This window comes from Ovis canadensis, chromosome 2 (assembly GCF_042477335.2).
Source record: "Ovis canadensis isolate MfBH-ARS-UI-01 breed Bighorn chromosome 2, ARS-UI_OviCan_v2, whole genome shotgun sequence".
In the NCBI taxonomy this organism is placed as follows: Eukaryota; Metazoa; Chordata; class Mammalia; order Artiodactyla; family Bovidae; genus Ovis; species Ovis canadensis.
In genome coordinates, this window is record NC_091246.1 from 254,999,272 (window position 1) to 255,013,460 (window position 14,189).

The window sequence follows — 14,189 nt, forward strand, 5'->3', positions numbered from 1 at the left end:
GTATGGACTGTAGCTGCCTGCTCCTCTGCCCCTGGGATTCTCCAGGCAAGAATACTGGAGTGGGGTGCCATGCCCTCCTCCAGGAGATTTCCCAACCCCGAGATCAAACCCATGTCTCCTGTACTGCAGGTGGATTCTTTATACCCACTGAGCAACCTGGGAAGCCCATGACTATATCACGATATAACCTATTTGATCAGCAAATGGACATTAGGTCTATGTTCAGTTTCCAGCCATGGTAGAAACAGTGTGACTGTTTTGTATCTGTCTCCTGGGACACCTGAGCAAGAGTGTCTTCAGAGCTGTAGTTCTGAAACTTTTTGATCTAGGAAATCTGCTGTTATTTTTTATATTTGAATTTAAGACTGAGAGATCTAAAAAATAAATATCTATTCAACAAAGATAAGCTATGTGATATTCTAGAGAAGACAGGGATCAAGACCATCCTTAAGAAAAAGAAATGCACAAAGGGAAACTGGCTGTTTGAGGAGTCCTTACAAATAGCTGTGAAAACAAGAGAAGTGAAAAGGAAAGGAGAAAGGGAAAGATACATCCATTTGAATGCAGAATTCCAAAGAATAGCAAGGAGAGATAAGAAAGCCTTCCTCAGCGATCAATGCAAAGAAATAGAGGAAAAGAACAGAATGGGAAAGTCTAGAGATCTCTTCAAGAAAATTAGAGATACCAAGGGAACATTTCATGCAAAGATGGGCTCGATAAAGGACAGAAATGGTATGGACCTAACAGAAGCAGAAGATATTAAGAAGAGGTGGCAAGAATACACAGAAGAACTATACAAAAAAGATCTTCACGACCCAGATAACCACAATGGTGTGATCACTCACCTAGAGCCAGACATTCTGGAATGTGAAGTCAAGTGGGCCTTAGGAAGCATCACTATGAACAAAGCTAGTGGAGGTGATGGAGTTCCAGTTGAGTTATTTCAATCCTAAAAGATGATGCTATGAAAGTGCTGCACTCAATATGTCAGCAAATTTGGAAAACTCAGCAGTGGCCACAGGACTGGAAAAGGTCAGTTTTCATTCCAATCCCAAAGGAAGGCAATGCCAAAGAATGCTCAAACTACCGCACAGTTGTACTCATCTCACATGCTAGTAAAGTAATGCTCACAATTCTCCAAGCCAGGCTTTAGCAATACGTGACCCGTGAACTTCCAGATGTTCAAGCTGGTTTTAGAAATGGCAGAGGAACCAGAGATCAAATTGTCAACATCTGCTGGATCATTGAAAAAGCAAGAGAGTTCCAGAAAAACATCTATTTCTGCTTTGTTGACTATGCCAAAGCCCTTGACTGTGAGGAATATAATAAACTGTGGAAAATTCTTAAAGAGATGGGACTACCAGACCACCTGACCTGCCTCTTGAGAAACCTGTATGCAGGTCAGAAAGCAACAGTTAGAACTGGACATGGAACAACAGACTGGTTCCAAATAGGACAAGGAGTACATCAAGGCTGTATATTGTCACCCTGCTTATTTAACTTATATGCAGAGTACATCATGAGAAGTGCCGGACTGGATGAAGCACAAGCTGGAATCAAGATTGCTGGGAGAAATATCAATAACCTCAGATATGCAGATGACACCACCCTTATGGCAGAAAGTGAAGAACTAAAAGGCCTCTTGATGAAAGAAGAGAGTGAAAAAGTTGGCTTAAAACTCAACATTCAGAAAACTAAGATCATGGCATCTGGTCCCATCACTTCATGGCAAATAGATGGAGAAACAGTGGCTGACTTTATTTTGGGGGGCTGCAAAATCACTGCAGATGGTGATTGCAGCCATGAAATTAAAAGACGCTTACTCCTTGGAAGAAAAGTTATGACCAACCTAGACAGCATATTAAAAAGCAGAGACATTACTTTGTCAACAAAGGTCCGTCTAGTCAAGGCTATGGTTTTTCCAGTGGTCATGTATGGATGTCAAAGTTGGACTGTGAAGAAAGCTGAGCACCGAAGAATTGATGCTTTTGAACTGTGGTGTTGGAGAAGTCTCTTAGTCCCTTGGACTGCAAGGAGATCCAACCAGTCCATCCTAAAGGAGATTAGTCCTGGGTGTTCATTGGAAGGACTGATGTTGATGCTGAAACTGCAATACTTTGGCCACCTGATGTGAAGAGCTGATTCATTGGAAAAGACCCTGATGCTGGGAAAGATTGAGGGCAGAAGGAGAAGGGGATGACAGAGGATGAGATGGTTGGATGCCATCACTGACACAATGGACATGAGTTTGAGTGAACTCCAGGAGTTGATGATGGACAGGGAGGCCTGGCCTGCTGCGGTTCATGGGGTCGCAAAGAGTCAGACATGACTGAGCGACTGAACTGAACTGAACTGAACCCCATTACATGTTAATCAAAAACATTTTAAATAAAAAATAACAGTACTTTCCAAAACAAACAAAAAAGTTAATGAGAAGAATGTCATTGCTTTACAGTATCGAGAATCTCTTCAGCATCTGGAATAAAAGAAGTTGGCTGGATTTTCTTATCTGCTTCTGCGTTCAATCTGTTGCAATCTGTTTTTTCAGTTGAAGAATATGAAGAAATAAGTCATCACACAAATATGTAATTGGAAAAAGCATTTAATAGTTCTTTCATTTAATAGCCACATATCATGGATTTTTTAACTTTTTGGAGCAAGCATTTAATGAGGAACATTTCTTTGAAAACAAAAGAGAAACAGAGGTTAATGGGAACAAATTGTGAACTCAGTTTTTGAGTCCAGAGGGCAGTTAGTTTCGAGGATTCTTGAGTGAGGGACTTCCCTGGCAGTCCAGTGGCTGAGACTCTGTACTCCACTGCAGCGGGCACGAGTTCAATCCCTGATTGTGGGAACTGGGATCCTGTGAGCCCTGAGGCTCAGCCAAAAAGAAAAGGAGGCTCTCTGGGGGCTCTTAGGAATTTTCTGGCTTGCAGTTCAAATGTCTTTGGTGATGGCACTGGGTGTTCCGGTGAACTAACAGCAGCAGGCATTCAGGTTTTTATACATAATTTGTTGTGAGTTTTTCCTTTTGAAGTTTAAGTTGCTTTATCTTGCAGGGCACTGGGGGAAAGGGCAGTCCTAGTTTTTAGTGATGCCAGCTCAGGAAGGTGGGAGGAAGAGAAGCTTACAGACACGATATGCCAAGTGGCAGGAGGCAGTTTATACAGAGGACAAAAGGCTCAAAGTGAGTGAACTGTCCTGCGACCGACAAGGGTGTGACAGCTTTTGTTGAAACATAGAATGTTTCTCTCCACAATAATGCCAATTTTTTCAAAGAAAATCAAAGTATGACCAATTTGTTTGGGAAAATAAGTCTAGTCTCATTAAGCATGGCTAAATTATTTTAAAATTGATTTATTGTTTTGTTATTTAAGTATAGTTGATTTATAATGTTGTGTTAGTTTCAGCAAAATGGTTCACACATATATATTTTATAATTTATATTATATATAATTATTGGGACTATATATCATCATATATAATACATATATATTAGGTGCTGGGATTGGGTTCTTTTACTGTGGAAGCCCAGGTTCAATCCATGGTCAGCAAAACATCCTGTATGCTGCACAGCACAGCCAAAATACAAAAGTATATATATATATATATATATATATATATTTAAAAAGAAATCACAGAAGCAAAGAACATTCAGTTCAGTTTAGTTGCTCAGTCGTGTCCAACTCTGCCACCCCAGGACTGCAGCACTCCAGGCTTCCCTGTCCATCACGAACTCCTGGAGCTCACTCAATTTCATGTCCATTGAGTCCGAAATGCCATCCAAACATCTTATCTTCTGTCCTTCCGCCTTCAATCTTTCCAAGCATCAGGGTCTTTTCTAGTGAGTCAGTTCTTCGCATCAGGTGGCCAAAGTATTGCAGTTTCAGCTTCAGCATCAGTCCTTCTAATGAATATTCAGGGTTGATTTACTTTAGGATTGACTGGTTGTATCTCCTTGCAGTCCAAGGGACTCTCAAGAGTCTTCTCCAACACCACAGTTCAAAAGCATCACTTCTTCGGTGCTTAGCTTTCTTTATAGTCCAACTCTCACATCCATACAAGACTATTGGAAAAACCATAGCTTTGACTAGATGGACCTTTGTTGGCAAAGTGATGTCTCTGCTTTTTAATATGCTGTCCAGGTTGGTCATAGCTTTTCTTCCAAGGAGCAAACGTCTTAATTTCATGGCTGTGGTCACCATCTGCAGTGATTTTGGAGCCCAAGAAAATAAAATCTCACTGTTTCCACTGTTTCCTCGTCTGTTTGCCATGAAGTGATAGGATCAGATGCCATGATCTTAGTTTTCTGAATATTGAGTTTTAAGCCAACTTTTTCACTTTCCTCTTTCACTTTTATCACGAGGCTCTTTAGTTCTTCACTTTCTGCCATAAGAGTGGTGTTAATCTGCATATCTGAGGTTATTGATATTTCTCCCAGCAATCTTGATTCCAGCTTGTGCTTCATCCAGCCCAGTGTTTCTCATGATGTACTCTACATATAAGTTAAATAAGCAGGGTGACAATATATAGCCTTGACACATTCCTTTCCTGATTTGGAACCAGTCTGTTGTTCCATGTCCAGTTCTAACTGTTGGTTCTTAACATGCATACAGATTTCTCAGGAGGCAGGTGAGGTGGTCTGGTAGTCCCATGTCTTTAAGAATTTTGCACAGTTCGTTGTGATCCATAGTCAAAGGCTTTGGCACAGTCTATAAAGCAGAAGCAGATGTTTTTCTGGAACTATTTTGCTTTTTTGATGATCCTGTGGATGTTGACAATTTGATCTCTGGTTCGTCTGCCTTTTCTAAAATCAGCTTGAACATCTGGAAGTTCACAGTTCATATACTGTTAAAGCCTGGACTGGAGAATTTTGAGCATTACTTTGCTAGCGTGTGAGATGAGTGCAATTGTGCGGTAGTTTGAACATTCTTTGGCATTGTCTTTCTTTGGGATTGGAAGGAAAACTGACTTTTCCAGTCCTGTGGCCACTGCTGAGTTTTCCAAATTTGCTGGCATATTGAGTGTAGCACTTCACAGCATCATCTTTTAGGATTTGAAACAGCTCAACTGGAATTCCATCACCTCCACTAACTAGCTTTGTTCATAGTGATGCTTCCTAAGGCCCACTTGACTTCGCATTCCATGATGTCTGGCTCTAGGTGAGTGATCACACCATCGTGATTATCTGGGTCATGAAGATCTTTTTTGTACAGTTCTGTGTATTCTTGCCACCTCTTAATATCTTCTGCTTCTGTTAGGTCCATACCATTTCTGTCCTTTATTGAGCCCATCTTTGCATGAAATGTTCCCTTGGTATCTCTAATTTTCTTGAAGAGATCTCTAGTCTTTCGCATTCTATTGTTTTCCTCTATTTCTTTGCATGGATCGCTGAGGAAGGCTTTCTTATGGTTCCTTGGTGTGATTCGGAACTCTGCGTTCAGATGGGTATTTCCTTTTCTCCTTTGTCTTTAGCTTCTCTTCTTTTTTCAGCTCTTTGTAAGGCCTGATCAGACAACCATTTTGCCTTTTTGCATTTCTTTTTCTTGGGGATCGTCTTGTTCAATGCCTCCTGTACAGTGTTACGAACCTCTGTCCATAGCTCTTCAGGCACTCCATCAGATCTAACCCCTTGAATCTATTTGTCACTTACACTGTATGATTGTAAGGGATTTGATTTAGGTCTCCCCTGCATGGTCTAGTGGCAAACGCTCTATGGCGAGGAGCATAGGAACTGCAGCGTGTCGCTCTCTTCTGTTTTTCTTTAGACTTACTGTCATGGCTGACATACATCGAGCAATGCACTTTAATTATACATTTTGTTCTTGGATTGAGTTCATACCATCATAATGGTAAACCTCTGGTAGAGGTAACGTGCTTGTTTGACTAATCTCAGCTTTATAGAAGTTTTTTTTTTTTTCTTTCCTTAAGCTAATTAAATACAGCTCTCTTACAAGCTAATTTTTAGCAATACCGTCTGGAGTAGAAAAACATTACATGCATATTATATATATATGTATATATACATGGGGTCGCAAAGAGTCAGACATGCCTGAGCGACCGAACGACGAGGATATATACATATGCATATGTGAACATACAGACAGGTGCCAAGACAGGTCTTAAGGCTTTCATTTAAAGCCTTAGTTATGAGGTAGGTACAGTAATATGAAGTTTACTAGTCTATAAAAAAAATAGTTGGATCCAAATTATATTTCTGGCAGATGGAACAAGTTAACGTCAGTTGCCCAGAAGGCTAAAGCTTGTTACTAATTTTTGTGGAGAAGTGCTTTAAGACTTTTGGTTCCACATGCCCCTCCTAAGTTTTGTTCTCTTTCCAATGTCCTGATCTTTCACAGTGTCTGAAAGTGCCTTGAGACAATAAGGAGATTTTGGGACTGGTAAGACTGGCTTGGAATTACTCCTAGAGGCACATTGGTGTTTTTTTAAAGAGTTACTTTACAAGACAAGGACAGTTTTTTTTAATTCTCAAAGAATTGGGTTGCCGCTTGCATGATATCAAGAAGGGTGACCTACCCATCCAGCACATTATCTTGGATTTGTTTCTTCGTATCAAGGAGGACACTTTTCCTGCCAGTCTCCAGATGGAAACTGCAGGCTCCTCTGTGTTCTAGACTGAGAGCTGTGTGGCTTTGGAATGTTTTAATAAATCATTCCACAAAGGCTTCAGAATTTTTTTTCCCCTCTGAGTACAATAGTTTTATTTTAGCTTAGGAAACAGTCTCTGAATATCAGGCCAACTTCTAACCATATAATCCCTTTAAAAAAATCACTTCAACATCTTATCAGGTTTCAGCTGGTACAAACAGTAAATTGTACTGGCAGTACCAAACTTTTTTGTATTTTTCTTGTAAAACCAAAGGCATACCTGTTTCAAGTGACTCAAAACCAAAACTAATGAGCTTTTTATGACTTAACCACAAATGCAAGAGGCATCTTCAAAGAGGGTGCAAAACATACAGCCCTCCCAAGATCCAGAGTCACCTCCAAGACAGCTAAAAGAAAGCCTGAAATAACCTCCTCATCTCGTGAACTGTCGATGGTCCCTAGGATACTGGCCATAAACGGAGTGTGACCCACATTCTGTGAGGACATCTGCGTATTCTCAGGGCTGCCAGGCTGACAACTGGCCACCTACAGACACAGACCGGCCCGACAACCTGCATGCCCGGGCATGCAGACGGCCAAGAACTCAGGACAGAAAATGAGAAAAAAGGGAAAGCAATAGCTGTCCCTGGGGAGTGTCACTCAGTCGTGACTGACTCTGGTGATCCTATGGACTAACTCCCACTTGACTCCTCTGTCCATGGAATTTCCCAGGGAAGAATACTGACGTGGGTTGTCATCTCCTTCTCCAGGAGCTCTTCCCAACCCAGGGATGGAACCCATGTCTCCTGCACTGCTGCCAGATTCTTTACTGTCTAAGCCACCAGAGAAGGCCATGCCTGGGACGGAAAGGATCAGTGACCGGGGGTACCCAAAACCAAACTCGCAAGAGTCTCATGCCAAATAACTAATTCTTAAATTTTTTCCCCTGCTGATCTGAATTTGGAAAGGAAGGAACAAGAGGGAATTATTACCTTCCTCTCTTGGCCAGCCTTCCCTGGTGGCTCAGTTGGTAAAGAGTCCCCCAGCAAGGAGGACCTCCCCCAAGAGGCCACCTGCAATTGCTGACCCCAGGGTCTGATCCCCGGGTCAGGAAGAAGGAAATGGCAACATGCTCCAGTATTGCCTGGGAAATCCCATGGATAGAGGAGCCTGGCAGGCTGTAGACCACGGGGTCGCAAGAGTTGGACACAACTTAGCGTCTAAGGCAAGCACTTGACCGGGCACTACAGACAGAGACCCAGGAGGCTGATGCGGTAGGAAATGCTAACATCAGCTGGTTTAGTCAGGACCCAGGATCTCTCAGGGGCAGCCCTCCTTTCCCCCCGCCCTGGAGGAGGGTGTCCCAGGCAGTGCTAACTCATCCTTGTTATAAACATATGGGAGCTGAAGTTTTCCCCTGTCCTGTTAGGATTTTCAGCTGGGACTGACATAAGACAGGAGAAAAGCATAAAATGTATTTACATGTACAAAAGAAGAAAAACGCTCACAAGAAAAATGGGGACTCAAAGAAGTGACTAGGCCTAAGTGCCTATATACTAGCTTGAACAAAGAGTAGTCACTGTAGGAAATGTAACTAAGTGACGTGGTGGCGATGGTCTAGTCGCTAAGCCGTGTCCAACTCTTGCGACCTGATGGATGTAGCCTACTAGGCTCCTGTGTGCACCGGACCTCATACGGGCAGGCTGAAGGAAAGCACCGCTTAACCGGACACAGTTCTCTTGGCCTCTGCGCCTCATCTCTTGTGATAAGAATGCTTCTTCCTCCTACCATAGAGAAGGTACCTCTCACATGGCACTTTTATCTCCTGCTTTTAGAAAGAAAAAGGAAGGTCAGTGTACCCCTCTTGCATCTACAGTTTATTGAGTGCCTTTAATTCAAAAGAAGCAGTATGGGAGTTCCCTGGGGGTCCAGTAGTTAGGACTTGGTGTTTTCACTGTAGTGGCCTGGGTTCGATCCCTTGTTAGGGAACTAAGATCCTTCAAGCCTTGTGACAGAGCCAACAAAAAACACCCACAAAACCAAAATAACCAATATCCCCAAGTGGCATATTGTGGGGGTGGCAGGTTCTGAACTTCAAAAGTAAAAACAAATGACCAGTGTAGCCCACACCTCAACGGCACACATGCTTTTCCTCAAGACAATCATAGTATGCAGCAGCGGGGCTTCTAAAGACGCTTACAGGCACCTCCCTGGTGGTCCAGTGGCTGAGATGCCTTGTTTCCAATGCAAGCGGCCTGGGTTCGATCCCTGGTCGATCCACATGCTGCAACTAAGACCTATTGCCCGAATAAATAAATATTTTTTAAAAAAGAATATTTATTTTAAAAAAAAGAATATTTATAGAGGGACTTCCTGGTGGTCCAGTGACTGAAACGCCACACTCCTAACGCAGGAGCCCAGGTTTGACCCCTGGTTGGGGAATTAGATCCCGCATGCAGAAACTAAGAGTCTGCGCGCTGCATTTGTCGCAACTGAAAAGATCCCAAATGCTGCAACTAAGCATCCTGCGTGCGTGTGTGCTGTTACTTCAGTCATCTCTGACTGTGTGGCCCGATGCACGGTAGCCCGCCAGGCTCCTCTGTCCATGGGGTTCTCCAGGAACTCTGGAGTGGGTTGCCATGCCCTCCTCCAGGGGGTCTTCTAGACCCAGGGATCAAACCCACGTCTCTTATGTCTCCTGCAGTGGCAGGCGGGTTCTTCACCACTGGTGTGCTGCAACTAAGACCACCAGTGCAGCCAAGAAAAAAGAATATTTAAGGAATAATAAAGCGTTAAGTACTCAAGAGTCAAGGTGTAATACAATTAATAATTTTCATTTTCACCAAGGGTTTCTCTTTTTTTACTCAATGTATTTTAAATCAGAAATCATTTTTATTTCTTTTTAAAAAATTATTTATTGATTTGGCTATGCCAGATTTTAGTTGCACCATGCAGAATTTTCTGGTTACAGCATGTGAGCTCTGGCCTGGCACCGAAGAATACAGTGACTCTGAGAGGAGTTTGGTGCCGTTTCCTTGATTTATGCTAAGGTGGTTTTACCCCCCATTGTTTTGTAGCGTCAGTGCACATGTCAACACAAAACACCAAATATCAAGAGAGTGAGAAGACAGGACACAGACTGAGAGAAGATATTTTCAAAACATATCTAATAAAAAGTTATCTAAAATTTACAAAGCAGTTTTTAAATGAAATAACAGGGAATCAAAAAACTTGGTTACGAAATAGGCAAAAGATTTGAACAGACACCTCACCAAAGAAGATGCATGGAAGATCAACAAGCGTATGAAACGGTGTTCGACATCATGTGTCATTAGGGAATTCCAAATTAAAACGACGAGATGCTCCTGTACACCTGTGAGAACGGTGGAAGTCCCAGGCACTGACAGTCTTCACGTGCGGGCAAGGATGTGGCGTCAAAGGAAGCCTTGTTTCATTTCCGGTGGGAATGCAGAATGGTACTGCCACTTTGGAAGACAGTTTGGTGGTTTCTTACAAAACTGAACAAACTCTTACATGATCCAGCAATCGTGCCCCTTGGTATTCACAATAAATTGAAAATTCAGTCCACACACAAACTCGCACACAGATGTGTATAGCAGTTGTATTCATAATTGCCAAAACTTGGAGGCAACCGAGGTGTCCTTCAGTAGGTGAATGGATGAATTAGCTGTGCTGCATCTATGCAGTAGAATTTGTTGTTTTTCAGTCACTAAGTTAAGAGGAGAGTGAAAACACTGGCTTAAAACTCAGCATTCAAAAAACTAAGATCATGGCAATCCGGTCCCATCACTTCATGGCAAATAGATGGGGAAACAATGGAAACAGTGACAGACTTTATTTTCTTGGGCTCCAAAATCACTGCAGATGGTGACTGCAGCCATGATATTAAAAGATGCTTGCTCCTTGGAAGAAAAGCTATGACCAACCTAGATAGCATATTGAAAAGCAGAGACATCACTTTGCCAACAGAGGTCTGTCTAGTCAAAGCTATTGTTTTTCCAGTAGTCTTGTATGGATGTGAGAGTTGGTCTATAAAGAAAGCTGAGCACCAAAGAATTAATGCTCTTGAACTGTGATGTTGGAGAAGACTCTTGAGAGTCTCTTGGACTGCAAGGGGATCCAACCAGTCAATTGTAAAGGAAATCAGTCCTGAGTGTTCATTGGAAGGACTGATGCTGAAGCTGAAACTGCAATACTTCGGCCACCTGATGCAAAGAACTGACTCATTAGAAAAGACCCTGATGCTGGGAAAGATTGAAGGCAGGAGGAGAGGTGGGCAACAGAGCATGAGATGGCTGGATGGCATCAGTGACTCGATGCACATGAATTTGAGCAAGCTCCGGGAGTTGGTGACAGACAGGGAAGCCTGGCAGTCCATGGGGTCGCAGAGTTGGACACGACTGAGCGACTGAACTGAAGTGAAAAAAACCGATCTGAAAAAGCTATATACTTTATAATTCCAACTACATGACATTCTGGAAAAGACAAAACAACAACAGTAAAAAGATGAGTGCTGACGGGTGAGGGGAGGTGGGCGAGGTGGAGCACAGACTCTTTAGAGCAGTCTCTCTCTGCTCTGTAAACAAGCTCACTTGTGTCATTCTTTTCTAGACCCCACATGTAAGTGATTCCCATATGGCGTCTGTCTTTCTCTGGCTATACCTCACTGTGACAATCTCTAGGGTCATCAATGTGGCTGCAAAAGGCGTTACTTCATTCTTTTATGATTAATGCTCCACTTTATATTTTATCTTCTGCATCCATTCATCTTTTGATGGACATTTAGGTTGCTTCCATGTCTTGGCCATTGCAAATCTTTTTCAGTTAGTTTTCATCTTTTCCAGATACATGCCCAGGAGTGGGATTGCTAGGTCATACGGCAACTCTGCTTTTCATTTTAAGAACATCCACACTGTTGTTCATGGTGGCTGTGCCAGTACACATCCCCACCAATGGCATAAGCGGACCCTTTTTCTCCACACCCTCTCCAGACTTCCTCTTTCTTCTTGAGTGTTTTTGGCATTTATGTCTATATGGTACAGATGCACTACAATGTATTGGTTATTGATTTTTGTCTACTGACTTCCTGTTATGGTGAGAATTTAGCAGTCTGATACAACTATCCCCTCAGCTCCTCCCTGTTCCAATATATTATCATTTTTTAACTAAATATTTGCAGTTTCTAATATTACGGCTATGCAATTATTCATAGCTGAGCATTTATACTACTGATTTAATTTTCTTTCTTGTTTTATTTTCCCGAAGTCAACAACTGCCTTTCTTAGAAATATTAATTTTGGGGCAGTGCTGGGTCTTCATTGCTGCATGCAGGCTTTCTCCAGTTGTGGCGAGCAGGGCTGAGTGGTGGGGGCAGGAGGCTGCTCTTCGCTGTGGCGCATGAGCCTCGTTCCGGCGGCCTCTCTGGTTGCGGAGCACAGGCTCTAGGCACGTGGGCTTCGGTAGTTGCGGTGCCTGGGCTTAGTTGCCCCGTAGCATGCGGGATCTTCCAGACCAGGGACTGAACTGGTCCTTCACATTGTAAGGCATCATTCCCTGGACAAGCAGGGAAGCCCTGACTTATATTTTTTCCTTTGTGTTCACTGATAATTCTTGCACCTTCCTAAAACTTCTGTTTCTTGGCAGCATTCTCTAAATAACTCCATTCTTCTGAGTTTTGGATTGATTTCCTTTTAGGCCTGTGACAGAGCTGTCGTCTTGGGAGTCTGTAGTCATCCTAGAAATTCTTCCTTCCTTCCTTCTGATGGGAATTCTGGCTACTGGATCATGTCTTACCTTTTCTTGGTTTGCTTACTCTTTCTTGGTTTGATTTGCTTAAAAAAAAATTATGGAAGCATGTTTCACCAGTAGGTTCTGGGGGTTAGAAAGCTACCAGCAGGTATGGGAATGCCAGCCCCTGGTGTTTCTGTAGTTTAAGCTGCAGTGGCCTCATCTAAGCCGGTTGTCCGCCACGGGAGTTGCACTGCCACCGTGGGGTCTGTTCACCATCTTTGTTAGCGTCTGCCTTTCTTCCGTGTTAGGTCTCTTGTCTCCTGTATGTGTATGTTTTCTTTTGTGGTTTCTGCCCTCATTTTGGAAGAACATGCCCTCTAGGAGCTTCCTGAGAAAGGATGCATGGGAGGCAAAAGCTTTAAGATTTTCTGTCTACCAAGTGCTTATTCTGTCACACGTACTGAATAGTTCAGCTGGGTACAGAATTCTAGATTAGTGTATTGGTTAAGGAACAGGCCTGTGCACTGTAAAGAACATGGCTTATTTCTCTCACACGGATGGTCTGGAGGGAGCAGGCAGGGAGGCAGTTGTTCAGGCGCCCGGTTTCTCCCCCACTGACCGCCCACCATTCCCTGGGTCGATCCTAAGCCAATTCACCAAAACACGTCCACCTTTACGCGCGGAAGGCGCGGAAGGGGAGAGCAGGCAGTTCCCTTTGAAGCCGAGACTGAGAAGCCTGCACACCCTCTGATCAGCTCCGTGGGCTCCTGGGGGAGAAGTCATTTTCTAGTCCATCTTTTTACGCAGGATGTTGCCTTCTCAGGTCCTAAGTTTACACAGGGATCTGGACCCAGTCTCCATGTGAGGGCTCTGGAGTTCATTTCCTGTGTGTGACCCTCATGAAACCCCCCAGCTCCAGGCTGTAGGGACAGGCAGAGGCCCAGCTTTGCCAACAGCTGAAGCCCTAAGGGCTGTCCATTGCTCTGAGCAGCCCGGACACCCTTCACCACTGCCTGGAGTCCCTGGCGGGCTGGACCTTCCAGCTTGCTGCCCATCTCCACCCCCTTCTCCCTCACACACCACCTCTCGCCCCCTCTGTTCCCAGAGCTCACCAACTCTTTCCCACCTCCTGGCCTTTCCCAAGCCGTCCTCTCCGCCTGACTCTTCCTGACATCCGTTTAGCTTGCCCCCTCCTCCTGCTCAGATGTCACCACCTTGGAGACTCTCCCTGACTCTGAACAACGGAGTTCATCACTATCCCTTACTCAGCTTCTACTTTCTCTCAAAGCACCCATCACTACTCAGATGAGGACCATGATTTTTACTTGTTCAGGATCTGACTCTTGACTAGATAAGGGCCTAGGAAGCTGATTCAGAAAGTGATACCAGGGAGCAGAATTGAGGGAAGGGGTGTGAACAGAGGAATTGTTGTGAATATGAGGAGGTGCTATTGAGTCAACTACCCAGGATCTTCTGAGGAGGACTATCAGTGGTGGCTCAGAATTCTTAGGGGAAGCACGAGAAGCCTGTATACCCCAGAGCTGGCTCCTCTGTCAGGGGTGCCCCTCACAGCCTTTTAATTCCCCTGCACTTCTGGGCTGCATACGTGTCAGAGAGGTCTGCAGCAAGAAGCAGGAGGTACGGTCTGAGGTGAGACCCCGTCAGGCTGTCCCTGTGCAAAGCTGGCTGAGGCCCACAGAGAAGTGGTTGCTGTGACAATGGCTGGTAAGAGGTGGGGCTGGGAGATGACACAAGGGCCTTAAATAAGCATCGCCTGTGTTGCCCTTCCCCAACCACTTAGATGAGTGACCAGCACACAGCCAACACTT

At 43.9% G+C, this 14,189-nt stretch overlaps 1 protein-coding gene across 1 annotated transcript in view; it reads left to right on the forward strand.

Moving 5' to 3' along the window:
• Nucleotides 1-14,189, forward strand: part of SPATA21 (spermatogenesis associated 21) — a 35,399-nt gene that overhangs the window by 18,950 nt on the left and 2,260 nt on the right. The window lies entirely within an intron of this gene.